Raw genomic sequence first — 17,630 nt, 5'->3', positions numbered from 1 at the left:
TTAAGATGTGAAATTATGCCATCTGCTTTTCTAGGTCTTTGATTTACTTTGTGGCAGCTGCCTGTTTCTGTCTTTGCATCTTGTGGACAAGTAAAACTTCTGTTTAAAACTATTATGACAACAGTGTTTCTTTAACAAAGATTTAATGATTTCTTGAAAAGCAGAGGCTAGGCAGGGGATGTTATCTCAATATCTATCTCATATTTTCAAGATAATTTGTACTAAAATATGTTGTCTCTTTTTACATGAACTGGAAATGAAGATAGAATCCTTTTCTTATTGTAAAAAAATCCAATTACTTGTTCTGATTTTAGCTATCAGAAGCATTTCAGCGAGGCACCAGTGGTTTTTTAATATGGTGCCTCATAATGTTATTGATTTTGTGTCTGTTGGGGTCTCTTTTCTTATAATTTTGGCATTGATTTTCTGGGGGAACATCTTTGTTGTGTTTTTGGTGTGGGGTTTTTTTTTTCTGTTTGAAATATTTAAGATTTACTTGCACATTTTTTGTGAAAAGAACATCTAAGGCCCACCAAAAGCTTTAGGAAGTCACGTGGTAATTTTAAAAGGAGGAAAAAAGCCCGATTACTTCAGTGCAGGCTGACTGAGATGCACGGGGGGACTCCTGCGAGCACCCAGGGGTGTTCTCATTTCAGCAATGAGTGGCTCGCAGGGTGATGGCCGGGGACGGGCACTTTTCCGTGCCTTGTCCCGTGTCGCAGAGTGTGCAGGGGTGTGTGCCCGTGCCTGGCACGCTGGTTGTGCCCTCCCCGGGGATGCTGCGCGCTGGGGCTGAGCGGTGCCAGCAGCATCTCTCCTTCCCCACCCCCCGAGTATCGCTCCTGCTGAAGTCATTTGGTGCGCGCTGCTTTTCCCTCTGCGAGGATTAGGGAGTAGGAGAATGGCTTTGTGAGGAAGCTCGGAGAGTGGGAGCTGAAGAGAGGCTGAACAGAGGGGCCGAAAGACTTTAGCCTTTCATAGTTCTTTCAGTCAGTTCATTCTCAGAGACCAATTGCATGCGAAACGGCAGCTGGGGGTTTTGTTTTCCTTTCAGCTGTGTACTGTAGGAGAAGCTGGTAAGGTTATTTTTTTTTTCCTTGTTCTACTGTTCCATGATGCTATTGTGATTGCTTTATCGAAGCTGCTGTTTGGTGAGGAAGGGAAGTTGGTTAATGATGCTGAGGGTCCCTGCATTGTCTCTGCTTTGTGCAGCTGCACTTTGGGGAGAGGCACTGTTTACAGCACAGGGGCTGGTTTCCGCTCAGCAACTTTGCTGGTATTTTCCCAAAGTTGTTTGAGCCTTTCTTTCGGCAAAGCTAGGAAAATAAGCAAATAAACAGATTTGGCTGTTTGGAAATGGGTAAATTTATAGAGGCTGCAATTTGTTGAAAAATCTGCTCTGCCTAATTCTTAGTTTCAGATGTTCTTGCTTTGATGTTATCAGATCTATTACTTTGCTGAATCAACTCCAAAACTGGGTTTTATGTGAGAACCTTTCTTCACAAATCTTTTCATGTTTTCAGCAGGGCCAAGATAAATTGATAGCCAAAGAAAACAAAACAAAAATCTATCTGTGGAAGGTGAAAATATTTGAGGAAAGAAAAAATCCTAGGGGAATTCAGGAATTAAAAAAATAAATGAAGAAGCCTTAATTCTTGGCAGTAAATTTTAGCAGAATATCAGTGTAATGGGAAGCATGTGGTTAGGCAGAAAATTAAAATACTCTTTCAGGAGATCCAGATGAACAGGTGCATATCCTGTCTAACTGCACCCTTCCAAAAGAAAAGTTATCATATTATCGTCTTAAAAGAAAAAAAAAAAAAGAACGTTAAACCAGAAGATCCTGGCTATCTTGTTCCTTTTGTTATTTCTAGAATAGTGACTTGTGTTGGTCAGAATCTTTTATTTCCTTTCATATTATCGTGGGAAACTTTAGCTTGAATTGGTCGGACATACGAGAGCGCAGCTTGGGGTACACCGTGCCTCTTCCACTGGCAGGCTCTGAAAATCCTGCCTGTGACTCAGATGAATTGTAAAGACCATAATTACCAACAAAAGTTTCTTTTGTGCCCATTCAAAAATCACAAACAAGGTAAGAGGGAATGATTGACAACAGTTACACTACTGATTGACAGAGAACCAAAAACTTGGTCTCTGACTTACTATGTTCGTTTTTCAAGAAGTGTTGACCTTTTTCACTATTATTCTGTTCTTTCTGATGGACTATTCCCAACTCCTCTATTGAGGCTAGAACGTCTATCTAAAATGTGTCTTTGTAATTCCTGCCTGTAGTCTGGGTGTCTCTTTACAATGATATGCTTATTTGTTGATGCTGAAACAAAATTGAGAGATGCATTGCAATCAGACCTCCATGAAAGAATGTGTATCTTTTATATGCCTCACATGCTCAGCTATTGATTTCAGCTATAGATTTCACTCCTATGAAGTAATGAAGTGCCACATCCAAATCCTGCAGATTCACACTCACAGTTCTAGCTGCTAATAATGGAAGGCCCAAGGATATCAATGTGGTTACTCATGTGAGTAAAGATTTGGAGACTCATTTCCCATTCATGAATGAAATGGTTTGGGAAATGCACAGTTACTATGGTTCTCTTTTGGCTTAAAAACAAAAATCTCCACAAAAACAACCACTAATGAGATCTGCTAGAGGGGCCCAAGGATAGAAAAATTCAGTGATTTAACGTACGAATGCAGTATTAATATAAGAATGTGACAGCAGTGTTTTAGGAGGTATAATAAAAATGTTCCCTCTCTTTAGCTTATTAACAGCTTTAGAAGCAAGGGAAACTTAATTAATCTCTTTGTGTTGCACCACTAGATATGGCCATGACTCTTGAAATACCACCACAACTATGAGGTACTCCTTATCTTTAAAATAAATGTTAATTTAGGGTGGTCTTTGTCACATACTTGTACCTACTCTTGGTGATAAGTGTCAGTCCTGGCAAATGACAATAAGCTGCTATTTCTGGTTAGGCTTCTCCTGGTTGTATGTAGCCAAAGGTAACAGTATCTCCAGGGTGCAATGTTTATTTCACATCCTTTGTTTCACTGCAAGCAAACAAGAAGCAGAATGCCTTCTCTGGTAATTGATACACCAGTTAAGGATCCTCAGTTCTCTAAAAGAGAAATTACTCTGGTTCAGTTTTCTAAACTGTTCAACAGCATCCTTTAGTTTACAGAGTTAATGAGCTCAAGTCTGAGATAAAGGAGATGTATTTGCTGCTACTTCTTTCCCAGTTTTCATGAATTCTAAATTCCCAAATTGTATTTTGGAGAAAAAATAGGCATCTAACTTAGCAGAACTCACAACTGATTTTATAGCTCTGCATGGTGAAGGAGCTATACTAAAATTGTTTTGCCAAAGAGTTCTGAAATTACATGTCTGAAACAGAGATTTGTCTATCCCATTAATTTTTAAAAGTAGAGATACATGGACTTTATATCCATGTATATATGGCCATTATTGTTGGAAAAAGGGCCTTGATCACCACCAACATCACATTTATGCATAAAGAAGTAAATCTTGGCTATAAATGTCTTCTATTAAGTTAAAGCAGAACAAAATTCCAAAGGTAGAGAGAAACACATAAGCAAACATAACATTCATTTATGAAATTAGAGCAATCTAAACATGTTCCAGCAGTCATTAACTATCTGCTGTGTGTCACAACTGAAAGGTTTATGCAGATCAAAACAGAAATATTGATTCTGAAAACACATAAACATTTCTGTAAAGAAATTGTGGAGGTGGACCTGCCACACTGGTGCTGTGCTGGAGCTTGGTGAGTTTTTGGTGAGTTTTTTCACATTTCTGCATCCAAATGTCACTTAAACACCGTGTAGAGCAAAAAAAAAAAAAAAAAAAACAAACAACCAATAAACCCCAACAAGAAAATAGGGTGTGTCTTCTATATATACTTATATATGTATGTATAAGCATTAATAAAAATGTTTAAGATGTACTTGGCACACTGCAGATTTTTTCCCAGCTGGTTTTGGTAGTGTTCTTTTACTTGTACTCTTGCTTGCACCACTGTAAGATCTGTTCTTTGAACAGATCTGAAAAGACTCATGCAAGCATCAAACATCTTCCATGTTAACTAAACACTTTCTAGGTTTGTTATTAGAATTGTTAGAGGATTCACAAATCTTACACTTAGAGCTGAAGGCTGCCCATCTTCCTAGGAATTACTACCTGAGGTGAATGTCACTAAGTCAGGCTAAGCACACACAAGGATTCTACTTGTCTTATTCTTAACAGAGGGAAAACACACCTGGGCTCTCCTGGGAAGCTGCTGTGTTGCAAACAGTAAGCAGCAGGAGGTCCAGTCTGGTGGGAAAGGATGGGAATTAGCAAGCACAGATCCCACTTGCCTGAAAAAACAAGAGTTGTTCAATGCTGCTTCAAAATAATCTTTTATCATTTTTTTAAAAAACACCGTTAAAGTAGTCAGTTACCAATTCAGTAATTTTTACTCATGAAGGAATAGAACGTAGAACACATGGAATATTTTTTTGTATATATTTCAGTGATTCTTACAGTTTCTAGATATGTCTCCGTAACTTTCAAAACTTTGTGAGGGAAATCTGCATCATTCTGTTATGCACCTCAGAATCACAGTGTGGTCCATAGCCTGAGATTTTCTTGGTTTTAAATCCATTGTAAACAGGCAGATATTGGACTGCTGATTAGGAGATCATCTGCAGGATGGTTTGAATGTATGATCTGTGGGAAATGTAATGATATATAGCAAAGGTTTGAAGAGTTCACACACATCCCACTCTCTTACTGGGGTGTACTTTAATAATATATGGCTATAATCCTTCCTTTTTGAAAAGTTGTAACATTTACAAGCATGTTGTGCCTCTTGGTTGGATATAAGTAATGTTCATCTTTGAAATCTCAGTCCTTTATAGAAAAGTGGTATTAATTTTCCATGATAAACCTCCATGTTTTTAGAGATTGACTTTTGGTCCATTAAAAGTTTAAATTCAGCTAACAGGGTGTGTCAGACTGGGCAGGATGCTCTGTCATAGCTGATGCAGAGTGAAATGATAGGGATACGTGGTCTTATCCAATTAAAAGTGACTGAAATTTTAAGGATCTTTTGGTTGACCCTTTGGGAAAGACCACCAGTGATTTCCTGAGGGGAAAGAACTTTTAGCTTCCAACAATACCTGAGTCTGTCCGAGCCCAGTACATTATTAGCTGGCATCTATGGAGATTTGTAAGGACTTTTGAAGTTTTCTGGATTGTATACAGAAAGAATAGTGAAATGGATTATTTTTACTTCCATGAATAGGAGTATCATAGTTCAGTGCTACATAAAGGAAGCTAAGGGTCAACCTGTCAGTCAAAACTCATATACATTACAAAAATGCAGGATTTTTTTCCTGAGTTAGTCCTCCTTACCCAGTGCAAACCCAGTGTAGAACTGGTGAAAGAACTGATGTAAGAAAGAACTGATGAGACTTTGAGACCTCAAGGACTTTCAGAGCATTCTCAGGAGGCAGATGAAGGAACAATGAATCTTGACTGCCTCTGCTCCTCTATTAAATACCAGACTTTGCACTGGGTGCTACTCCATTTTATAAATATTTCTGTACTCTGCACCTTTTGCTCTCTAAGTCAATTAATTGCCTAGAAAGTGTTTTGAAATGTCAGTAGATGCTGAGAGAACAGTAAGAGTGAGACAACATGCAATACAACCTGGTTGGCATTCAGTTCCAGATTAAGATTGTCAGAATTGGGTGACTGTGCATAAATGCCCACATGTGATTCAGCTCAAGTGACAGCTGACACCTGAAGTACAATTCTCTTGCCCACACATGGGAGTCTGGTGCCACCAGAGATGCATTAAGGTACCTCAGACACTCACATGGGACTGAGAGGTGACACAGGACATTGTGACACATTGTCTTGCTGGAGAAGTAGCTCTGCCAGGGCCTCTGAAATGAGGCCCTTCTGTATAGACCCCTTAACAGGGAGGCCGTCTCAGAAGTTCCCATTCCGCTGCTCATGTGGACTCAGTGATCACTGGCCAGCTTATAGTGCCAGCTTTCACAGTTAGCCTGTCTACAGGCAACCACCCACAATCTGAATAATTGTTGGTTTTTATTACATGTTTTTATTATATCACTACTATTGAAGCTAAAGTGTTATTTATGGACTAACATTAAAGTGTTCCTGTTCATTATGGTAATAGGAGGAAAAAGGAAAGCAGGAAGGAAGGAGGAAATTGTATTTGTCCCATCTTCTGAAGGCACCTATTTTGAATGTTTAAATTAGGACTCTTCATTGACTTTGTAAACTATTGAGACCTATACAGACCTTATCTCAATTATTTGAATTCTGTATAAACCCCTAGCTAAGGAGAGACAGTCTCCTTGAACTGATTTCATGTAGCCTTGGTAAGATGCTGAGCTGGTAACCTCTAGGACTAGTTGATAGAAAACATCAGGCATGCTCATTATATCTCAGGTCATCTGAATATCACACTTTCCTAAGGTTATTCTTAGTTCTGCTAGTATGCCTTCAGACTAAAAGATTTAACCAACAGTTTTTTTCCAAGATATCTAACATAATATTCTATTAAACTAATTTGGCATAACTTCTCTCTTAAGTGGTTGGCAGTGACTTCTAGATGTACCTCTCTTTCTCATTTGCATGGGACCATCCCCTCTGAGAAATTAATGTGAGGAAAAAATGCTTTCCTTTTGTTACGTGTCATTCACATGAAGTCCTTTCGCTGACACATCTTTAAACTTTCACATTGTTATGCATATCTATAAAGTTTGTCTAATGTATCCATGTGTATTTTGTAACAGTATATATTTGCACTCCACCTCACAATTCCTTTGTTTTCAGAAAATTATTTCTCCAACTGAAAACATTAACTAGAAGTCATTGTCTGGTTTGGGGCCCATAGCTAGAGTTCAGATGGTAGGGCAATTGTGGAAGGTTTTACCAATTTACATATTAATTAAGCATAGTTTGATGGACCTTGATTAACATAGGTTCAGTCAACAACTTAATTAGCCAGAAGCACATAACGAGGTTCTGATGCCTGTCTTCCAACCCCTGAGATTTTTTGCCAAGCAAGTACAGGTTCCTCAATAGCTGTTTTCTATAGCATTGTTAAAGCTAAGACCTTAATAATTGCTCTAATGAGGGAAGTTAGTTAAAACCACGTGAGGAACACCTGAGATAGCAAAGCATCTTCATTAATCCAGCCAATTTGTAACCTGGATCAGGTATGATATTAAATAACACATTTATGCCAAAATCACATTGAGCACAGAATATGTTTTTTAAGAACTGTGGATGTTTTTATCTGATTGATTAGTTCCACATGTATGCAGCCCCAGGAATCTCTCCACAGGAGCCCACATGGAATTGGGATAAGCACAATTTAAGTATGCCTTTGTAGTTGAGTAACCTGCTGGGCAGGACTTCATCTCTGGTAACAATGTCTCTCCTGATATTTTGTTTAAAGGCTTGCTAGTCTGCAGCTAATTTATTTTACAAGTAAAAATCAACTTTCTCCACGCAGATATGTTTTAAAATTCCTTGAATACTATCAAATATTGTTTTCAAAAGCTGGCCTGCCTGAGGACTAACACCCAGTGGGACAGGAAACATTTAGAATTTTTCCATATTTGATTCCTTGCTGTACATCTTTCACTGCTGCAAAATATACACAATACCATGTAAATGTTAGGTGTATATTTATTTTTATTTTCAAAAGGAGAATTTTGTTATGAAATGTTTGATTTTAATGGGAAAAATGTTTCTTTTATTGAATGAAAGCAGAAAATTATCTCCCTTATTATAAGCTCCCGCTATCACAAGTATGCAGAATAAAAGTGCAAATAACATGTACACTGTGTAATTTCTGTCCTTGCTTTCATGATAGCTGGTGTAAGAGCTGCTGGTGGTGACAGAGAGAAAAACATCTGTTTTGTTGTGTGGAATTGGCATCTGAGCAAAACAGGGAGCAATTTATGACCTTATATTTTCTACTGTCATCAGGCACAACATTGTGATTTTCTGCTGGTTTCTGAGAAGAAGAGATAAGAACTATCTTTGAAACCAGTACCAGTCACTGCGTGAGTGTCGAATTGTATCCTGGCTTCCCCCCGAAGGGACTGATAGCACGGCCTCCCATACAGAAAGTTTTCTCTCACTGCAGAAATGCAGGAAAGTTTCCCTGAGATCAAAACCACTTACAAATTACAGATACCTCTTGCCAAATTTGAGAGAATTTATTAGTGGAAAAGATCCAGGAAGCTTCCTTGGTCTACTTGCTTGCCAATATCTTGTTATTTCTTATATCCTCTCAGAGGCTGCATTAAATGCAATCCACTCTTGTAGGTTTTAGTGATGGTCTGGACTCTTACTTAGAGGTTTATTTTCTTGGTATTAAATATTCACTTCATGCTCTTGTTTGTAGTACAAACCACCCTGATCTCTTCAACTCAGGTCACTAAACAAAATAACTACTCTGTACATAATTGTAAAAACATTTTAATTGCATTTCTAAATACACTGTAAGTTTCAGATGAATGGTGAGAATTTGTATTGAATCCTTTTGTGAAAAGCAAGCCATAAGGCTATTGAAGCCATAATGTTTGCCATCATAAAAAAAAATAAATCATGCCTTGAAATATGGAGTGATAGAAATTTCCTTGACATATAGAACTTTAAATATCTTAGGCTAAAAAAGAGCAATTTTAATCTTTGTAGAGCCAGGCATTCCAGAAATTTAGCAGCTATCTGCAGTTGCCATATTGCATTAATGTGGATGCTACCAACATTTCCTGACCTAAGTACATAGAAATTGATGGGTACAATTTTTTTAAGCCTAAGCACATATTGATAGAGCTCCCACTGAGGTTACTGCAGGCTCCAGATGTCATGTGGTAACTGAAAAGGGCTGTTTGGATGAGTAACTGGACTAAAGCTAAAAATCTCAGTTTCAGTGTCTAGAAAATACAAGGGAAAGCATATTAAAACCTTTAAACACTGATTCTTGAGATGATTTTTGTATCTGGAGTTTGGATATTTTTTTAGCTATGGAGAATATTGCTGGAAACTGTTCCGTCTAAATCCACAAGGAAACTTTTCTAACAGATGATTTTAACTTCAACCTTACCTCCTCTTGAACATCAACAGAGGAAACTGTGCTTGGGTTCTGTTTCATCTTTTATTAGATTCATATTACTAATATGTTTTATATTATTCCTCGTTACTTTTCCTTCTGATATTGTTCCTGGATAACTAATTAAAAATGGAGATTTATTTTTGCTCACCTCCATGAATCAAAATGACAGATTGTTTCATTGTTAATTCTAAAGGATAAGTCTTTTCATACGTGCCTTCTGGAGGTTTGTGTCTTTCTGCATTATAGCAGAAGCTCACGTACTTAGATTTAACCCCTAATTTCAGTGTTTAAAATGTGAGATAAATCTCTCCTTTAATGACTTAAATTTGGTGTCATTATGTTAAAGTCTGCAGAACTATCTTGACATTTAAAGAACATAAAATACCATCCCTACACACATAGACTGCAAACGATTTTAAAGAGGAGATGCATGTAAAATACTTACTCACTCTTCTAAATTAATTGTTAACAGTAATAAAAAGTGTATATTAATGTGTAACCTGTGTTTCTCTGGAAACTTATGGTACCTATTTTCAACAGTCTTAGAACATTATTTTCTAAGGGTTTCTTGAGTTCTTAGATTGAATACCAAATTCAAGTGAATGCAATCAAGAAGCAAAGCAAAATATTAAAATGTCATGAAGCTATGTGAACAGCATCTTCTTAAGATACTGAATTTGCAAGTCTTAAGAGTGAACAAATGCTTTCTGCAGTAGTGTGGTTTTTCCATGTAAGTCCTTACAATGAATTTCAAATAGGAAAAGAGATAAAAATGTTATGTCTCATACACAGAATTCATCATGTTTTAAAACCCCATAATCAGTCATCCTCCTGGAAGTATTCAAGTAGTTACATGTAATTAACTCACATTTGCACAGTATTTTTCAGCATAAGGAAATCTGTACAAAGTGCTCCCATTGTACAGAAAGGATAACAAAGAGGTTCAGTGTTTTGATCTGATTCTGGAATTTCTGAGCCAAGTTGGTCTCTAGTGTTCATGATCAGAGGTCAGGACATCCCTCACATATGCTCCTCTCTTCCCCATGAGAAGAGGTTTTCCAGAATCAGTCCCAGGGAGACCTATTGGGGAAGCAGGTGGGGGCTTATTAACAAGACACATTTGTTTGAGTACAATTGTAGTCATTAACAATGCAGCCATTGAGCTGCATATACACAGAAAGTAAATATTTATGTGGTTGTTGATCTATCTGGAAAAAGTAAAAAATGGGGGGAAATGATTTTATATTGTTAGATGTCTGACTTTCTGTTATTCCATTTCTATATTGTCATCTTTGTATAGAGCTGTAGTCATGGAAATACTAGATCAAATTGAAAAAAAATAAAGTTTAAAAAAACCAAAAAAACCAAAAACAAACCCAAAGAAGCAAGCAAACCAGCAAAACAAACAAAAAAGAATGACAAAAAAACCCAAACAACACAACACGAAACAAAAAAACAACAAAACCAAACAACAAACAAAGTGCTGGGAAAAAGCATGCCAAAAAGACCCAACCAGCTGTAGCTGATACTGTTCAGCATGAAAAATGTGGTGTTAATTCTCTCTGGTTTTTTTCTGTAGGAGATCATTAGAGGGCTTTATGTTCTTTCCAGGCCAGTACAAAAGGCATTCAGTATCTTGATGTGTCTCTATGAATTTGAATGATATGACCTCCATAGGGGATACTACTGTTGGTTTTACACCATTAATGTTTTCCTCTATTTATTTCTGCAGAATACCTGCATCATCTTTTAAAGTGGGAATTGCCTGGGGTGACAAATTGAATCTTGAATCTTTGCACCTGACGCCATGAGAGCCTATAAATTAGTCATGGACTAGGAAGATACAATCCTAAATGTTTTTATTTCTCATAGAAAAAACAATCCTTGGGGTCACTAACAAAGAACAAAAACCCTATACTTATTTGCAAGAAAGCAATTAATTATTTACACATATGTGAGTATTTGCCATTAGCATCTTTAGAATTAGGAATTCTTGTTCTGCTAGATTTGCTTCTGCCCTTGAGAGTGTAGCCATTAAGAAAAGGTATTTGTTGACCCTTTTAAATACTGGGAAAAAACAGAAATATGATTCTAAAGCAGAACTGTATGTGTCCATTGCTTTTGATATTTCAAAAGAAACAAAGATTAAGGTATTGCACACTATTGCAAAGCTACAATAGTGTGGAATCACTGGTAGTGACTGTACTATCACCCATATGGTGGTTTATTATTCTAGCACATTCATGCCCAGGATGAAGCAAATAAATTATTGAGTGCTGTGAGTGATTTCATTTATGTATATATGTATGTATGCATGTATGTCATTTTTAGAGCAAACAGTAGAGAAAAACCTTGCATCCTCATATGCCTCCCTTGGGGAATCTTAATGCCATTCAGCCAGGTGGAGCTTCTGTGTGCTTTTTTTTCCCATTCACTGCCATCCACCCATCCATCATAATGCCCTGAGCAGTTTTCATCCATGAAAACTCCTTGCTATAGCAATATATAAGCTTTGTAAATAAAGTCTGGCATCCCTGAGGGGAACAATATAGACTTCCAGGAATTCTCATATATTTAATCTGGTTTAAGGCCTGAAAAGTATATTTCTGTAATAAAATATTTTAATACCTTTTTATCCAGGGAAATTTTTTTTCCATGGCAGGTGACCCACAGGACTGCTGCGGATATGAACATTTAGGGGTTTCAAATGGATGCAGTATGATGCAGGAATTTTTTAAAGATTACTCCAAAGGGAAAGGACCCCATCCCCATCCTCCTCACCCCCAGTATCTGAGCAGTTTAAAAGCATAAAGGTCCATGCTATCCCTGCATGTATAGGCAGAAAACTCCCAATGGCTACAGCCAAAGCTGCATGTGTGCATCCAAGTGCAGTATTTTGGTTTTGAAAGTTAACTGGGATATGAGAGAACAGAAAAGTGTTTTCTATAGCACCTTTCGTACTTGTTACTGCTCAAAGCACCTTACAAGGACATAAATGAGATACTGCTCGCACACAGAGTATCAAGGAAGGCTGAGAAGGTATTAGGTGCTTAGCAGGAGATACAAAGCATTCCAATGAGCAGAGCTTGATTTAATAAAAAAAGGCAATAGTGGCTTTTTAGTGGAAATACTGATGTTATATTTTTTCTGCTTCCTCTTCCTCCCTGTCTCTTACATGCATAAAAGATGCCACCAAAATTTTGAGAATTTTTTGATCCACTGTCTTAACACTGTTGACTTCTTTTCCCTTAGGCCTTGTATTCTGAACATTCAGCAAGACCTGGGTGTTAGTTTTGAAAAACAAAATATCTTCTCAGCTTTGGCCTTACAGTGTGAAATGCTTTAGTCCAGTTGTGACAGAGTTAGGATACAGTGTAGTAGGATACGTGCAGTGATTTGGAGGGAAAACCCTCCTAAGCAGCTAAACAAGGTGGGCAGCTTTCTATGCCTTCTTTAGGCACCTGTGCTGCCTGAGCAGAGACATCTGAGTTGTCTTTGGGCACTCAGCACTGTGCGCCTGACCTGAGCTGACAAATCTTGTGGGGAACTTGAATTCAGAGCCAATATTGTCACATTTGACTTGAGCATAGCACTGCCTTATGAGTGCTTCCAATATACTGGATTCCTCCTCTGTTGCCTCTTGCCATGATGTGGGTAAACCTTCACTGTGCCACCTTAATTGGAGTCCCCAGTGACTGGAGCAGCAAGGTACGTGGATCCAGCTCCATGGAGCAATGAACAGCTGCCATAAGAACCCAACCACGGGGGAAATGCTGAGCAAGGAGATTTCTCTGTAAGGCTCATAGTGAGATTTGGGGTAGCTGAAAGGATATGGGACTTGATAAGCCCCTGGAGCCCAAATAAAGTTAAGCTTTTAAGGAAAAAGGGGCAGTCATTGTCTGGAGATAAGGTATTTAGCCAGAAATTCCTGACTTCACCTAATGAACAATTTTAGAATTTGTGGGTTCTCATAATCTGTTTCTGATGCAACATGATAGTTGCATGTGCCTGTAATTTCCCCTTTAAATCAATTTGTGAGTAAGCTTTCTTGCAGTGACTGCATAGTTCTCATTGTTTACCAGTCTCTCTTCACATTACTGACATCAAGGTCGGATTTATCTGATTATATTTACTTAATTGTTTAATTTGTCAAAACATTTAATAGAAGGCTTCTGGAATGATATACTCAGTATTTTCCCTATAAAAATAAGCAATAACATGTGTCTGTCTGCTACTGCATTTGACGTGATAGGATTTGATTTGGGGCAGTGCCAGGATATTGTGACTTTTTTAGTCTGGGTGGAATAGCTTGGATGCAATCAAGGGTTTTCTTGCTGTTTAGTCTCTGCCTTACACTACATAGGAAAATGGAAGGCATTCTTAAGTAATTAGCATAATAATAAGATTACATACCTACAAGCATCCATACAGACATGCACACACTACTTTTACAACTCTTATATATGATTATTTAACAGCCCTACTTGAATTGATTAGTTGAACTGCCTTCTTGTATGCTTGCTTGCTTTTTATACATATCTATATAACTCTGTTTACATATTCTTCCTGTCTGCTACACTTTTTTAGGTGAGGGTGAAGGCTATCAGTACTGCTGCTGCAGGACCCAGGTTCTTTAACAATGTAGTGACTGGGGCCTATTTTGCCTCATTAACTCACCCAAGACTCCCTATTAATCTATAATTTTGCACTTGGTATTGCAGTGGGAGCTGAAATAAAAATAAAATGAGGAGGTATGATAAGAAGCCCAGAGGTTTCTAAACTGTAGTGTTTCAGTCAGAGTTAAGGGAACAATTGTCTTACTTTTCGGATCATAGCAGTGGTCACAGGCAAAAGCCATCTCATGAAGTGGAGTGGGGTCAGGGTGCTGCTCCTAGGGGAAGCACTGGGAGAAAAATGAAAGCTGGAAAGGAGGTCAAGGCAAAACCTCTGGGAAAAGGGACTTGTTGTCTGCTCTAGCTGTTGAGTGAAGTGGCAGGAAGGGCTGAGGTGTGGGACCCAGCTGTGAAGGAGCAGCTTTCCCTGGGCATAGCTGCCTTTCTTTGCTCCTGTGGGGCACCCACTGGCACCCATCACCTCCTGGCACACCAGGCAGCAAGGCCAAAGGTGCTCTCTTGCCCACACCATCTGGCTGCTTTCCTTATGCACCTAGAGCTGGCTGCCATGGTTAATGTGCTCTCTGTGACACTGGCATAAAAAAAGGAGAATGTAACCCCCAGAAATGTACACACACGTGTGGTCACACAGAAGAGTTTGTCAGTGATGGGCTACAGGAAAGTCAGCAGGACAGGTAATGAAGGTCTTAAAATGCTGATAACTTTGCCTCTACAGTTAACTGCTTTTTCCATAAGGGAATGCATTCAGGATCAATATGGGTAGTGTCTTTTTGGTATCTCCCCTTCCAAACAGCAAACAGGCATGGGAAACAGGATAGCTCGTGAACAAAGATTTCTGTAGTCCCTTCCACTTGAGGAGATTGCAAAGCCTGAGCTAAAACTAATGAATGCCAAGGAGTCAGCAGGCTGTTTGAAGTAAGAGGTCCTTAACCTGAAAGTTAGCATACTTTGCACAACCTCCTCTGCGAAGGAAGGGAGCTTGCAGCACCCTTCTGGCTGTCACAAGATGTATTATCCCTTCCAGGAGCTCTCTGCCTAGGCTGGCATGAGCACTAAATGAGGTCTTTTCTTACCTGTAGAGGAGAGCTAGCTCTCAAAAAGCATTAACCTCCTGCCAGACTCCACCTCTTTGACAATCATAATATTTTAGGTTAAAAATCATAACATGTTAAAGACAATTCTGCATTCCTTTTTTCTAGCCTGTGGCTTTCAAATTGTAGGGGTTATATTCAGGTCAGACTGTCAGCTCTCTCTCTGTAACAGTCTAAAGGCTAAATCCCTTTCAAAAAAGAAAATAAATCTTCAGTTCTCACATAATGATTTGGTATCTGGAGCTGAGGCTTCACAGAAAAGATCAAATAGCCTAAGCCTTGTGACAGAACTGTAAGGAATGGCAACGCCTCATTATCCCACAGAGTAACATCTCAGTTATAGCAGTCTGTGAATGTTCTCTGAGACACATGACCAAGAATATATATAGTCCCAGTGACAGAGATGGTACTGCTCCTGTGCTGTGTGTGTTGGGGATTGCTGTTTGTGCTCCAGATTTCTATATTGTTATAGCTGCTCACTCAAGCATTGCGTGGGGTTAATTTGATGGTTGTGGCATGTCAAATGGCAACAAGATGGGAGATAGTGTGCAAAAGTTAATGACTCATGGGCACAGATGGGGCCAAAATTGGTTATGAGTGGCTGCTTGGCATTAAATTCCTGGAAAATTAAAGAATAGAGATAGAGGGACAATGCAGTGAACAGCTTGTTTTTCCTCGGTGTTTGTCCTTGAAAAGGGAGCAGGACCCTTGTCCCATTTGGACCCAACCATGAGCTCATCTCAGCCTGCACACTCTTCTCCAACAGCTGCAGCTGTGTTGGAGCAACCTCAGTGCCTGTGCTAATGGGATAAAAGCATTTCCATGTGCTCTGTTCATTCACAAAGCACATGTCCCTCCCATGGCCTCTAGTGTATCCTCATTCCCTTGAAATGGATTCAAATATTAAAGCCTGCTATGTGTAATTATTACTCTGTCTGGGAGGAAATAAAATCTTACAGCCCTTTTAACATGTTTCAAGACAGGTAGATAAAGTCACAAATGTGCAGTGAGTAACAGGAAATTCAGAAGCCATCAGAAAGCAGTAATGTGCTCTGAAGAGAGAGATCATAAAACTTACATGGTCCTCTCAGCCATGTGTGCAGAGTTCTGCAGTTCCTGGCCTGATGAGTAACATTGCTCAGCAAGGATCCCTCACAGTCAGGACCTGTGCAAGACAAACTCACCTCAAGGTGAGGTGTGGTAACACTCTGGAGGTGTTATAAACCAACCCATGAGCAGGTGGATTGCTACTGGGAGAATTTTGTCCTGAAAGATTTTGAATCCCCATTATTTCAAATTAAGTAAAATGGAAGATCTTGGCTTCAAGACTTTTGCCTACAATATGCAAAATAAAATTTTATTTTTTTGCTTGTGTGAGTATAGAATGAAACACATGTGGGAAAGGTTTCTCTTTTATATATACCCCTGCTATCCGCAAAACTGGGATCATGCTGCATGTGCTGTCATCTGCTTTGTTTCTCCCACAAGTTTCTGATTTTGGGGAAATACTACATTATGCATGAACCAGCTAGTTGACATTACCCTTTGTTTCAAATGGACCTTTTTCTGTATATGTGTGTACACATTTTAATAAAGGTGTGTATCTGCTCTTCCCCTGTCCCCCTCCTTTTCCCAGCACAAAAGCCATTGCTTTCTTTAAGTAAAGTTGTAGCAAAACAGCACCAAAACAATTTAGCATCGTTCTCTCTTCTGCCATTAGAATATCCATTATGATATCTGGCAGCCACAGCAGCAGCAGGCAGGCTCCACTATCCTGTAGTTTGGGGCTTTTTGAAGTATTTATCTGTTTGTTGAGAAGCAAACAATCCAAATAGAAACCACAGTTTACTTTCAGTTTTGCACTTGCACTACATGCTTTTTGACATTGCCTTTTTTAATAAATAAATCATTTCAGTTTTCTTCTGATTCATAATCACTTTACTCTTTCTTCTTGCATGGCATTTTCCTCCGAAGGTTTAAAGACTTGTTTTTGTTAGAAAGCCCTCCTGTCTTTTTATTTCTAAAGACTGTTTTTTCAAGTCTTTAGACTACACAGGGGAAAAAATTACTAAGAGATTAGACAGATATTTCTTGGAAGAGGATGTAAAAAAGCATAAATTATGTTTTGTGGAGGATGATACACCTAGTGATGTAGTTGGAAGAGGTTAATCAGTGGAGATGAAACTGTTTGCTAATGCCTGTTGACAATATGTGTTGATGGTGCTAGGCTCCCAGCCTGAGCTCTAGCAAGTGATGATAAATTCCAGACTCTAATCAAACATCTTTCAGAAACATTAACATTTGCTAAATAAACATATTTTTCTCTTCTCTATTGCATGTAATGGATGTTTTTAACATTGTTTGCCAGTCTTTTTATAAAGCATAACAGATGGCCACTGCTTCTGATGAAATAATTATATTACTTCCTTTTCTTGGGAAAGAAAAGGCTTGGGCTTGCTACTGCCATTCATATTTTCTGTAAATGACCCTGATGAAAAAGACAAGAAAGTTTTTGGTTGAAAAATCTATTGCCAGTTTTAGATGAAAGAATGGCTACTTCTCTCAGGTTTGATTTTCACATTGGTCACCCTCTTTATAAAATGTGACAGGGAAAGTTTAATCCAGAAGTCTGTGAGGAAGCACAGCGCTGTAAGGAGGCAGCTCTCAGAGTGATGTGGTAGATCTGTGCTGCACCCAGAGACAGATCTTGGGAG

General features: G+C 38.6%; 1 protein-coding gene across 2 annotated transcripts in view; it reads left to right on the top strand.

Moving 5' to 3' along the window:
* The window catches only part of MID1 (midline 1), a 249,147-nt gene that overhangs the window by 66,533 nt on the left and 164,984 nt on the right, over nucleotides 1-17,630 (top strand). The window contains exon 1 of one of the 2 annotated variants that reach the window (XM_014267414.3): nucleotides 706-1,076. The exons of the other annotated variant lie outside the window; for it this stretch is intronic. The gene's annotated coding sequence lies outside the window, so the exon portion shown is untranslated. Of the gene's footprint in view, nucleotides 1-705; nucleotides 1,077-17,630 lie in introns of those variants that run through there. 2 annotated transcript variants of the gene reach the window in all.

This window comes from Zonotrichia albicollis, chromosome 2, assembly GCF_047830755.1.
Source record: "Zonotrichia albicollis isolate bZonAlb1 chromosome 2, bZonAlb1.hap1, whole genome shotgun sequence".
NCBI classification, from domain to species: Eukaryota; Metazoa; Chordata; class Aves; order Passeriformes; family Passerellidae; genus Zonotrichia; species Zonotrichia albicollis.
This window is presented reverse-complemented; position numbering and strand designations above follow the sequence as displayed.